Source organism: Balaenoptera ricei, chromosome 7 (genome assembly GCF_028023285.1).
Source record: "Balaenoptera ricei isolate mBalRic1 chromosome 7, mBalRic1.hap2, whole genome shotgun sequence".
Lineage (NCBI taxonomy): Eukaryota > Metazoa > Chordata > Mammalia > Artiodactyla > Balaenopteridae > Balaenoptera > Balaenoptera ricei.
Window position 1 is genome coordinate 91,842,752 of NC_082645.1, and position 13,051 is coordinate 91,855,802.

At 39.6% G+C, this 13,051-nt stretch overlaps 1 protein-coding gene across 4 annotated transcripts in view; it reads right to left on the minus strand.

Moving 5' to 3' along the window:
• The window catches only part of CMKLR2 (chemerin chemokine-like receptor 2), a 46,875-nt gene that overhangs the window by 18,658 nt on the left and 15,166 nt on the right, over window positions 1–13,051 (minus strand). For 2 of the 4 annotated variants that reach the window (XM_059928534.1, XM_059928533.1), the window contains exon 1: window positions 8,381–8,625. The exons of 1 other annotated variant lie outside the window; for it this stretch is intronic. The gene's annotated coding sequence lies outside the window, so the exon portion shown is untranslated. Of the gene's footprint in view, window positions 1–8,380; window positions 8,626–11,663; window positions 11,715–13,051 lie in introns of those variants that run through there. One more of the 4 variants, XM_059928536.1, reaches the window with a different exon arrangement.

Genomic DNA, 13,051 nt, shown 5'->3' on the forward strand with positions numbered 1-13,051 from the left:
GAAAAATCTTGGCAATTCTAAGCTCAACTTTAAAGCCACCTAAGAATAGTCATGTTAATAGTAACCATAGATATCTTGAGTCAAAAACATTTTAGTTTTGCTTGCATTCAAGATAAAGTTTTGAAGGTTCTGGAAAGAGATATTCAGAATGGTCATTCTATTACTTCTAAAAAAGTCTAATTCCACCATACCGACCTGGAAAATTGACTGAAAGGCAGTGTCCAGAATGTTCTTTAGAATTTACCTGTCTTTCACTTCGGAACTAGCTTGTTAAGCGACACCTGCGTTGAACTTTACGCCAGTTACAGTGCAAAGCAAATCATCTTCTCAAACAGGTTTTCCCAGCTCTAATGTGCTTAGGCAGCAGTTACAGGCCCTGAATTATTACCCTAAAATGGATTTGGTAAGCCTACATTAAAGAGATACATAATATGAACTAATGGTTTATTCAGTGCCTTTTCAACAACCATGAGAAGGGAGTTGATGTGATGTACCCAGAAGGTATCCCAATCAACCACTTTCACCTGCATTTCCACGGGATGGGCACCGTTCACCCAGGGTACTGAGATTGGTGCCCTTTGGTGACCTCTTCTGACCTTTGGGCATGCTAAATTTCTGCTCAGCACAAGCTTTCTCCTTGACCATGAGCTCAAGTAAGTCAAGAAAGGGATGTGGCAGCCTAAAATAAAAAGAGGGGGAGTGAATTTGCCCTTGGCTGTTTTAATAGAATTGGGGGAGTATTTGTCCAACTCTGCTTGAGCTGGTCAGAATGTACCCGGGGGTACTGTGTTCTTTCCTTGGAATTAAATTTATGAAGAACAAGGATAAACTGGAGCATGTCCAGAAGAGAGGGGACAGGTTGAAGAGAAAGCTTAAAATGACATCATGGGAGGAGTGTTGAATGAACTGGTGGAAGCTATTTATCCTGGAAAAGAAAGAGCAGGGTAACTTTTTTCATGCAGAGAAGGGAATTGTTTTATCTGGCCAGAGAGTAAAGCTAAGAATATGACGGAAAGAGAAATTTTAGCTCAATATAAAGCAAAACTTTCTAGAGATTATAGTTGTTAAAAATTGGCATTTATTCATTTAATACATATTTCCTGAGCATCTCCTATGTGTTCTAGGCCCCAGTGAAACAGAAGTGAATAGCAATGAACTGAAGCCATGGAGCTTTCAGTCTAGCACAAAGCTTTGTCAGATGATGGCACATTTCTCATACTTAGAGATGTTTAATGAGACAACCATAAATTGAAGGTTTTTCTGGCATCGAATGTGACTGGACTTAATGTCTAAAGTTCTGCCAACCCTGAAACTCTATGTTTTGGTTACTCTAATGTTACACTTGATGCAGTTTAATGGCTCTCCTGGCCATGGGTCAGGATGTACGGTTCTGATTCTGTGGCTTAGCCATGGTCTTCTATCAGTCAATGCATATATGCAGTGCTGCCTTGCTAAGTGTAGTTTCATTTCATTTCATTTCATTTCATTTTATTTTATTTTATTTTACTTTATTTTATTTTCTGCTAAGAGGGATGGGGTGGCATGGAGAGAAAACACTATAAAAGTTCTTTCATATGTGATGTACAGTGAAGGGAAACAATTTTCTTATGCCCCATATTCACCCCCAAAGATCTGGTTATCATTTCTATTACTTTTATTCTTTTTCAACTTGCCATTATTGCTTGGGGAATGGGAGCTCTTCCTTTACAGACCAGTTTCAATTCTTTAATCTCTTTGAAGGAGGATGGAGTCAGGTGGCTAAAAACCACAGAATCATAGTCCTTAAAGTAAGATGAGATAGTAGAGATAATCTACTCTAGTCCTTTCATTTTATACACAAGAAAACAGAAATTTAGCAGAACACTTTAAAAGACCTGAATATGAAAGACAGAAGCACCAATAACCACTAGAATTTTAGGCAGAATATCGACTTTGGGCAAAGAAAGTTTTATGAAGAATCAAATAGAGGGACTTCCCTGGTGGTCCAGTGGTTAAGACTCTGCCCTCCCAGTGGAGGGGGCACAGGTTCAATCCCTGGCTGGTGAACTAAGATCCCACATACTGCATGGCGAGGCCAAAAAAGAATCAAATAGAACTTCTAGAAATTACAAAGTTAATCTTGAAATTTAATTTAATGGATGCATAAAATTGTAGCTTAGACCCAGTTGAAGGGAGAATGTAAACTAGAAGACATATCTGAAGAAGTTATCCAAAATGTAACACAGAGAGACAATGATATGAAAGATATGAAAGGAAGGCTAAAAAATGAGGAGCAAAGAGTTAAGAAAATCTAACATATATCAACTCAGAGTTTCAGAAGGGTATAAAGCCTTGTGTTAACCAGGTGGTTAAAAGTGGATGCACAGGGACTTCCCTGGTGGGCCAGTGGGTAAGACTCCATGCTCCCCACGGAGGGGTCCTGGGTTCAATCCCTGGTCGGGGAACTAGATCCCACATGCATGCTGCAACTGAGCGTTCACATCCGCAAAGAAGATCTCACATGCTGAAACTAAGGCATGGCGCAGCCTAAATAAATAAATAAAAAAGAAAGAAAGTAAAAGCCAAGGATCCTTAAAAAAAAAAAAAAAAAAGTGTATCCACAATCAGAATCTAGTTTATATTCAGATGTTTTGATCATTTAATAATAAAGGATTATAAAATAATGTCCATAATAGTCCTAATCAGGACAGAGGATGACTGATTTGGGTACCACTCAATCTGGTGATTCTCAGAGGTGCCAGATATTCTCTGGAGAGGAGAGGGTCCCCCATTGTTGTCTTGATAGCATCCACAAACCCTTACATCTGTGGTTTAGGAGGAAGGGTTCCTGTGGTCTTCATCTAACTATAGAACAACTCTTTAAGAGAATAAAATTGGAAGACAAAAATTATCCTAAAAGGAAATCAGAACCATGATTTGTAAAATTATGAAATGCCTGTAAATTTCTCATATTGGTCATGTTTTTGCTATCTAATTATTCTCTTCTAGTGAGTAATAGTAAAGTCCTTAAGACAAAAATAAATTTTTGCGGAGCAAAGAATATGGAAGTTGGAGAGATTTGTGACAAGAGAAGTAGGTAGATCAGCTACTGAGAGAGAGGTAAGTGCTGAGTTTCTGGGGCCCCTCAAGGATAAGAGAAAACTGGCAGCTGGTTCAAGCCTGGCTCTGAGGTTGAACAGTAGAAAAAGACAAGCAGGATTCCCCAACAATGCATCACTGCAGTCAACATAATAACTTTTTCCTCCTTACTATAGTCAGATAAGAAATGACAGTGTAGGTAGAACCTTCCTAAGGACAACAATAATATCTCAAAAGCTAGGTGGAGTTGTGTTTCTAGCAATATGGTATTATAGATATTCTTTTAAATCTTTTCACTACAAAAATCTCTAAAAGCCACTGTACTAAATGTAAAAATCATCTTTTTAAATGTATGGCTGAGCTGGCAAGAAAGTAAGGAAAATCCTTAGTTGCCTGAACTGAAATGGGAACAGGAATCTAGAGAGACATCAAAGTTTTTGTCTGTCTTATCGCCCATGTGATCTTTCCTTTGTTCTTACCTCCACGCAAAGCTCAGAAGGTATAACGTAAGACCTGGAAATTTCCTTAAATGCCTAGAACCAATAAGTAACCCAGTTTTTGGTGAGAGGCTCTGTGTGCATATTGGGGGTGCATTTTCAACTCTGCCTTAGCTTCCACTTCCCTTGCATGGAATCTCAAGGTCATCCAGAGGTGAGAGCTTAGGGCCTTTTTAGGTCTTTCTTGTCAGTGCACAGAGCCCTGGGCATGAGCACAACCCTATACATGCATGTGGCCTTCTTGATTCAGAAGCTTCCCAAAGCCCCTCTGTATGTCTCATTCTGTTTTTAATTTTTTGTTAGTCTAATGTTTTCCCCCAACTGGTATCCATCACCTCAGGCAGCTGCAAAGTTAAGTAATTGCCTGTAATTGTTTTCAACTAATGTTTATGGGGAAAAAGTTTTTCACACTTAATGAGCTCTGAGTTAAGTCAAATAGACGGTCTTGCAAGTGGGATTTTCCAGGGAACAAACAGGTCATATAATAAATCTCTGGGGATGAAGCTTTGAAGGAGCTCCAGCCCCTTTCTGTTCCTTCCAGTGGCTGTCGGGCTGCTGGTCTTCACCATGAATGCAGGCTGTTGGTTTTCAAGAATATCACAAAGCAGGAGAGTCCGAGATGGGACTAGGGCAAGTTAAAAATGCCACAAAGCTCATTTCTTTTACTGAGATTGAACAGTTTTTTCCCCTCCTTCTCCTCCTCCTTCTTCTTCTTAGATAAACACTCCCCAGATTGTTGCAAGCCTTTGGGAAATTTCCAGAGTTCTGAAACATTTGATTCTGACCATTTGCCAGTTTCTTGTTGCTTCTGTGGAAGAGAGAATTTTCTGAGGTCCTTACTCCACTATTTTTGCTGATGTCACCTGGATAGGGAGTTTGAATTGGCATACTCTGTGTGTCTGGAAACCACTTGGCCCAAATAGCATGGTGTTCTTTTAAAAAGTAGGCTTATGAAATCTAGGAGGAATGTAGACTATTTAATAGTTAAATTCCTATGGAAAAATGTATATTTTCCCACCATTTCCTTCTCCTTCCTAAGCTTGATTTAGCCCTAGAGACTATAAAAGTGAATGAATAAATAAATGAATTAATCAGTTAAATTCGTGACTCCTCAAAGGGTCCAGTACAGGGACTTAAACATAATGGACACTCAAGGAATAGTGCTGAGCCAAAATAGATTGGCTCAAAATAGGCAAAATTGACCTGTTCTCTATTATATCTTATCCTATTCATAACATTAAATATTTGGTTTTATATTTATCCCACATAAAATTGTATACTTTTTATATTGAAGATTTCCCACTTCCTTTAGTTTTTATGGGATATATCTTCGGGTAAAAAATAAGTCCTATAATATAGTTTTAACAGTAAATTCTTTCCATTAAAAAAAGAAGAAAGGAGAAAGGAGGGAGGAGACAGGAAGATATTCTTGTCAGTTGTCAAGGTGGTGGCCACTGACAAATTTTGCAAGTATTTTGACAAACACCTAGCAGGAATAGGCTTATTTTCCATCAGAAAACTCATAACTAACTCAATTGAAGGATATTAGGTAAAGAAGCCTGTTCGGAAATAATCTGAAAAGATTCTTGTGTCTCATGTCTTTCTTAATTTGTTATAATGAATGAGTCATAATATTTTAAGAGGATTAGAGCTGCGTATAATGAGAGTGCTACATTTAAAGGACTAACAATATAATATAATATGATTATGATACAACATAATATGATGGGATAAGATAATATGATTCTTTCATTTCCTGTTCTCACTAACACATTACAAAAAATACTAAGTGGCTTTTTATTTTGCTTTATTTTGTTAGAGAAGATGTGAACGTGAAGTAGAATCTGGCTATGTTTTCACACACAAACACATACGTGCACAAATAATGACAACTCAATTTTATAAAAATGTAATGAAAACGGTATAAAAACCGTTTTATAAAAAAAAAAACGTTTTATCTCTTTACTTCTCTTTGACTCTCCTTAATTAATAATGGATATAAAAGCAGGCCTTCAATTATTATTCTAACAAAGATAGTCCACATCTTTAAAAATTATTTCATCTGTATTAATACTTAAAATCATCTAAGAAAAAGCAAATGGTATTTTCCTCAGTTCTTGTGACATTATGTCTTATGCCTTTCAAATTTGAAAACAAAAAACAAAAAAAAAAACACTCTGAAAAATAGGAAGGTTCTTCAAGACATCACACCCAGTCTCCTTAGAAAGTCTTTGATATGGAAAAACAAATAGAGGGATTGTTCCAGTTTAAAAGAGAAAAGACCAAAAAAAAGGAATTTAACGTGACCATTGATTAGATACTGATTTTAAAACTCTATAAAAGATATTCTTAGGATAATAGGGGGAATTTGAATATGAATTGAATATCATTAAGATATTTTTTCATTTTCTTAGGTATGTTAATGATGTTGTTTTGTAGGAGACTCTTCTTTATTATAGGTGCATGCTGAAGTTTTTAGGGCTGAAGTCTACAACTTAACTTTCAAAAGATTCAGAAAGAGATATATATATAGTCCTGGGATAAACCATAATGGAAAATAATGTAAAAAAAGAATGTATATATATGTATAATTGAGTCACTTTGCTGTACAGCAGAAATTAACGCAACATTGTAAATTAACATTGAAAATCAAAAGACAAGAAAAGAAATATATATATATATATATATATGTACACACACATAGTAGTTGTCCAGCTGGGAATGTAAAATCTGATTTCAATCATGGAATGTGGTAAATGGAAATGCATTGTCCAGATCCCCCTACAAGGGCAAACTAACTCCTGGGAGAGCTGTCAAGAGGCCACATCCAACTAATAGCCCTTCAGAGACTGCTGCTACTACACAGAGACCCTTTGCCCAAGGTCATGCCCTTCTAGGATAGCCAACTGTCAGCGATGATTGAGGTGGAAGTAGAAAGGCCTGGTCACTATGGACCAATGGGGGATAATCCTGATGGGTCCATTTTAGCTTCAGAGGTCCATTTGGAGTCGGCTCTGGCTGTCAGTCCCACCTTACAGCTCAACTTCTCCCTCTGCCTGGTTGTGTTGTTCCCCCAACGCCCCCACCGCCCATTCCACACGCAGGTATCGATCCTAAGGGCACAGCCTAGTAAATACCTGACCCTTAAATTCTGTCTCAAAGTCTTCTTCTAGGAGAACTGAATCTGCAACACCAGATGGATATCAGACAACCTCTAAATGAAGAACATTTTTTTTTAAAGTTCTGTTTTCTTAAAAAATGCCAGTGTCATCAAAAACAAAGAAAAGCTGTGGAAATGTTCTGTGGAAATTAAAAGAGGCTACAGGGCTTCCCTGGTGGCGCAGTGGTTAGGAATCCGCCTGCCGGTGGCGGGGACAGGGGTGCGATCCCTAGTCCGGGGGCATCCCACATGCTGTGGAGCAACTAAGCTCGTGCACCCACAATTACTGAGCCTGTGCTCTAGAGCCCTCGAACCACAACTACTGAAGCCCATGCGCCTAGAGCCCGTGCTCTGCGACAAGAGAAGCCACCGCAATGAGAAGCCCGCGCACCGCAACGAAGAGCAGCCCCCACTCGCGCCAACTAAAGAAAGCCCGCGCGCAGCAACGAAGACCCAATGCAGCCAAAAATAAATAAATAAAATAAATAAATTTATAAAATAAAAGAGACTAGAGAAACGCGTGACAACTAAATGAGATATGTGATGTTGGACTGCATCCTGTACTAGAGGAAAATAAAAGGCCAAAAAGAACACTGCTGGATCAATTGACAAACTAGAATGTGGATTACAGATGAGATTAAAAAAAGTATTGCATCAAAACTATTACATACAGAATGGATAAACAGCAAGTTCCTACTGTATAGCACAGGGAACTATATTCAATATCCTGTGATCAACTATAATGGAAAAGAATATTAAAAAAAAGAATGTATAGGGACTTCCCTGGTGGCACAGTGGTTAAGACTCCATGCTCCCAATGCAGGGGGCCTGGGTTCGATCCCCGGCCAGGGAACTAGATCCCACATATATGCCGCAACTAAGAGTTCACATGCCACAACTAAGGAGCCTGCCTGCCTCAACTAAGACCCAGCACAACCAAATAAATAAATATTTTTAAAAAATGTGTATATATGTATAACTGAATCACTTTGCTATACAGCAGAAATTAACACAACCTTGTAAATCAACTATACTTCAATTAAGAAAAAGGACAGCATCAATTTTAAATTTCCTGTAATTGGTAAATATACAGTGGTTATGTAGGAAAATGTCCTTGTTCTTAGGAAATAGACACTGAAAAATATAGGGGAAAGGGGGCACATTGTATGCAACTTCCTCTCGAACGGTTCAGAAAATGTACATACACACATACATAGAATATAGTAAAAGCAAATGGGGCAGGGAATTCCCTGGTGGTCCAGTGGTTAGGACTCTGCACTCTCACTGCCGAGGGCCCGGGTTCAATCACAGGTTGGCCAAAAAAAAAAGCAAATGGGGCAAGAGTTTAAAAATTGGTGAATCTAGGTAAAGGGAATGTGAGAGGATTCTTCTTATTTTTCTTGCAACTTTTCTGTAGGCCTGAAATTATTTTCAAATAAAAAATTAAATATATGTACGTATATATGTATATATAAATATAAATAATTACAGATCAACCAGCTGTAGCAAAATGTTAACAATTGATTTATGTTATAAGTATATAGTTGTTCTCTGTCCTATTCTTTGAACTTCTCTGAATGTTAAAAATTTTTCATAATGAAAATTTGGAAGGAAAATACAGGCCAGGATGTTTGCTGTGGCTTACCTCTTTAAGGCTTGCAAGATTATGCCTTTAGGGCTTCCCTGGTGGCGTGGTTAAGAATCCGCCTGCCAATGCAGGGGACACTGGTTTGAGCCCTGGTCCAGGAAGATCCCACATGCCTCGGAGCAACTAAGCACCACAACTGCTGAGCCTGCGCTCTACAACTACTGAAGCCCAAGCGCCTAGATCCCGTGCTCCGCAACAAGAGAAGCCGCCACAATGAGAAGCCCATGCACCTCAACGAAGAGTAGCCCCCGCTCGCTGCAACTAGAGAAAGCCCGCGGGCAACAATGAAGGCCCAACACAGCCAAAAATGAAATAAAGAAAATAAATTAAAAAAAAAAAAAAGATTATGCCTTTATTTCAGGTTGCTGCCACGAGTTTTCTGGTCACTCTGTTTGTGATTAACTTAGAGAACACAGATTAGCATACCAATTAGACTCTTAAAATTTCCCCCTCTGTAAAGTAGAACTCTGTAAATCATTAACTATTTACCTCCTCACTCTAAGAAACCCTGTTAGATATACAGTATAAACTCTGAGTACCAAAACTTTGTCTTTTTTTATTCTCTACTATGTCCTTAGTTGCTAGATAAATTCCTAGAACATGGAATATGCTCAGTAAATACCTGTTAAAGGAACAAGTGAGGAAGATCTAAAATAACTATGATTTTGGTATAGATTAATAATTTTACCTACCAAACTCCTATCAAATCAACTCTTTTACCTACCAAATCAACTCCTATCATTATGGCCAAAATTAAATTTGATTTTACTGTTTTTGCTTACTTTCTCTTTCTTACTACAAGTTGGGAGAATCAGAATTTTGTAATTATTTCAGCAAACAAGTAGTTAATCAGGGTGAAGCTGAGCCGGGAAGTAGTTTGAAGTAGTGCTTCTGGGTTCCTGGGGGGAAGCAGCAGAGAGCCTTTGGAATGCAAACCCATTAGGGTGCTCAGGTGCAGGGTGACCTTGAGGAAAGAGGTGCAATGGTAGCTAAGGGCTTAGGAGGGGAGGACCCACCACACAGGATTGAGCTGACTTGAAACAGGAGAACCAATGCTCCACTACATGTGGAGGAATGAAGTCAGGAGGCTCTCTGAAGCCACACGTCAGAGAATATAGCCCATTTATTAGCAAATTGTCAATACTCACTCAGTGAGACTGGAAATGAATAAAGCTGCAGGAGACAGAGTAGCCAGGAATCAGATTGCAGAAATTAGGACTGGAGCAGGAACCAAGAGGAAACTAAACAGATGTGGAAATAGGGCACAGCAGCTGGAGGCATCAGTTTTGTCCTGTTTGGATGTTTCCCCACATGGGCCTGGGCAGAAGTGTTAACCATGAAACAAGAGCCTTCCCATGATCATGACCTCCTGACACACCACTGGGGCTGATGGTGCTTGTGGCTAACTGGGGCTAAAGTGTCCCTCTGAGGCACACGCTGCTGTTGTTTCAGGGCACCCTTTATATTCTGCTTTACTATCCTTACTGTTTCTACTTCCAGCTCAGAATCAGAGAAAGTAGAGCAAAGTATCACCAAGAGCCTGACATTTTTCATCTTTATCCTCCCATCCAGAGCCCACCTTCTCATTTGCAAATCTAGAAAGCTGTTTTCTCCCTAGGCAACTTTTATTCAAAATAATTTGTTTAAATTTATAATTATTTTGCATTGAATAATTTAAAATTATCTTTTAAACTAACGGATCAGCAAATTATCTGAAATGTTTTCAAAGTGATGTCTTGTCATACTGCTTAAAAAGGACCACACTCCTCCATTTCTCGACACATTGAGGTGGAACATTGGAAGTAAAATCAGTACAGTGGTCTTAATACAGAGGTACACTGTCAGACATGACTTGTGATATTTAGGCATCCTGAAAAATATCATTTATGGTTGGGTTTTATTTCAGGTTCTCTCTGCTTGTCATTGTCTTCATCTATTTTACAATCGTGCAATAATCTCATCCAGAGAAATACAAATGAATTGTGTCTAATGGAATGCAATCAGTTATTGCCCTGTAAATATTGACCAGTTTTGCCAGTTTTGTAACTGTTTATACATCCGTTTCAACATTCCTGATGGTCTACACATTTGTGAGACTTTGAATTCTCCTTTTTACCCATTGTAACATCTTAACTGATTCTATCATTAATAGAGTTAAATAAAACTTTTGAAACAGGTTAACTTTATATTTGTATGTGAGTCATGACTTACCTGTTTTTTAAAAAATGGTCTTTTAATAGGCCTTTAGTCCAAAAGTATTGGTCTGACCTTGGGAGGACAAATGAGAGTAGGGAGAGGCGGGTAGGGATGTGGTAAGGTTTTTTAAGAAGGGTATATGAAGTTTCTTTCTGGCCCACTCAATTTCCAAAACCTAGATTTACCTTCCACTCCTAGGATGATGATGGAACCGAGCATCGGGACAGGGGGAAGCACTCATTTAGGGGAAAGGGGTGGGGTAGGGCTGGGGGCTTGGTTTAAGTGCAATACCAGGCAATCAGGGAAGGGCTGAAGGAGAGAGAATTCTGATACCACCACACATTTGTATTGCTGAGGCAAATTCTCTCTTTAGGGATCCCAGCCTCTTTTCCCTGCATCCTTCATTCCGATCTGCTCTCTTTAAGGACAGTATGTTAAAGCCAGGCCCTTGATATGACTGCTGGAAGATTTATACAATTGTTTGACACAGCCAGGATATTAGCACAGCATTCAAATATGTGCAGCTTTCCTTTTCTCTCTCTCTCTCTCCCTCTCTTTTATTTTTTTGCGTCAGACTGAGGCCTCTTAATCCCTTCGGCTGCTACTCAGAGGAAGGGAGTCAAGCCAGTGTTCTAGCCACACCAAACTCCAAAATAATTGGTTAGATATGGCACTTTGCCTGATCAGCGCTGCAGCTGGAGAACACAGAATGCCTTCCCCGGCCTGAGGATGGGTACACTGCCTGCCTCACCGAAGAGGGATGAAGAGAAGTCCCAGTACTATCTGATCGGCTCCCGCCCTTGCCTCAGCTCTCCCTTGGGATAAGTAAACCCATCAGGGTGTTTATGCAGAGTGGACTTTTATTTCTGCATTTCCTTCTCCAGTCCTCCCGGTCTGTCTTCTTTCTCTTCTGTCCCCTTGGCTAAGCTTCCCTCTTCCCTCCCAGTCCCTCCTCACCACGCGCTTCGATGTAATCCAGAAACAATTACCATCCTTTCTGGGCAGTATTTTATGGTGGTTAAGAACGAGAGCCCTGGGGTCAGACAGGCCTTGGTTTCTAACTGCAGTGCCATTTATCACCTACCTGTGTGGCCTTGGGAAGTCAGTCAAAAGCTCTAACCATCAGTTTCTCCATCTGTAAAAATGATACAGGGACAATAATATCTACTTTATCGGGGAGCTGTGAGGAGGAAGTGAAGCAATGGAGTGAAGCTCAATGTCGGACACAGTCATCTATTATGACTGTAACCTTCTTCTCAGTTTCCAGTCTCCTATTTCCTATTTTCCCTCTGTTTCTAGTGTACTTCTATTTCCTATTTTCTTATTTGTAGGTACTACTTCACATTTTTCCCCTCAGTCCAACATAGATACTGATGAGGTTCAAGACATGCTAGCCCCAAATATGACACCTTGGCATATGGAATAGTTTCTTTAAAAAATTTATTTATTTTATTTTATTTGTTTTTGGCTGCACTGGGTTTTCATTGCTGTGCACGGGTTTTTCTCTAGTTGCGGCGAGCGGGGGCTACTCTTCTTTGCGGCGCGCGGGCCTCTCATTGTGGTGACTTCTCTTGTTGTGGAGCACGGGCTCTAGGTGTGTGGGCTTCAGTAGTTGTGGCTCGTGGACTCAGTAGTTGTGGCGCACGGGCTTAGTCACACCGAGGCATGTGGGATCTTCCAGGACCAGGGCTCGAACCCATGTCCCCTGCATTGGCAGGTGGATTCTTAACCACTGCGCCACCAGGGAAGCCCTGGAATAGTTTAAGCCGAAGAAATATGAGAAACAACAGGTACAGGAAGGATTTCTGACCTTCCCCTGAGTCAGGACATGAGCTCCTCATGTGAGAGGTGCCCTCTCCATACCCTTAGGAAAGGAGCATCTTTATCTCCAAAGAAGGAGGGATGCTGAGAGGAGTCTGAATGAACAGGCCTTGCTAAGTGTCCCGCAGTTTACCACCCTTAGCACATACCCCTTTTGTCCTATCACATTTCTCGATGTCTCCACTTTTCATGCAACCTAGTACACATAAAAATACTCAGGTTTAACTATTTCCTCGGGTCTTCATTTTCTTATGAAAGGTCCCATGTCATGTAAAACTTTTATTTAAAAATGTGTATGCCTTCCCCCTGTTAACCTGTCTTTTGTTATAGGTGCCCCAGCTGAGAATTTAGAAGAGGAAGAAATGATATTTTTTTCCTCCCCTACATTAGCAAATCAATGACAGTGGTCACATGTACCATATTCTTTGATTACAAGCAATTTCAGTTTCTTCATCTGTGATCTGGGGAGAAACACCATCAGTAAACCATTGTAAGACTGTTGTAAGAATTAAACAAGATAATGTATATAAGTGCCTAGCACAGTGCCTGGCTCATAGTAAGAGCTCAGGAATTGTGTTATATCTTACTTTATTAATCCTTTCATTAGGGTGTATTACGAAATAATTCACATAACTAACATATCGCTTTGTT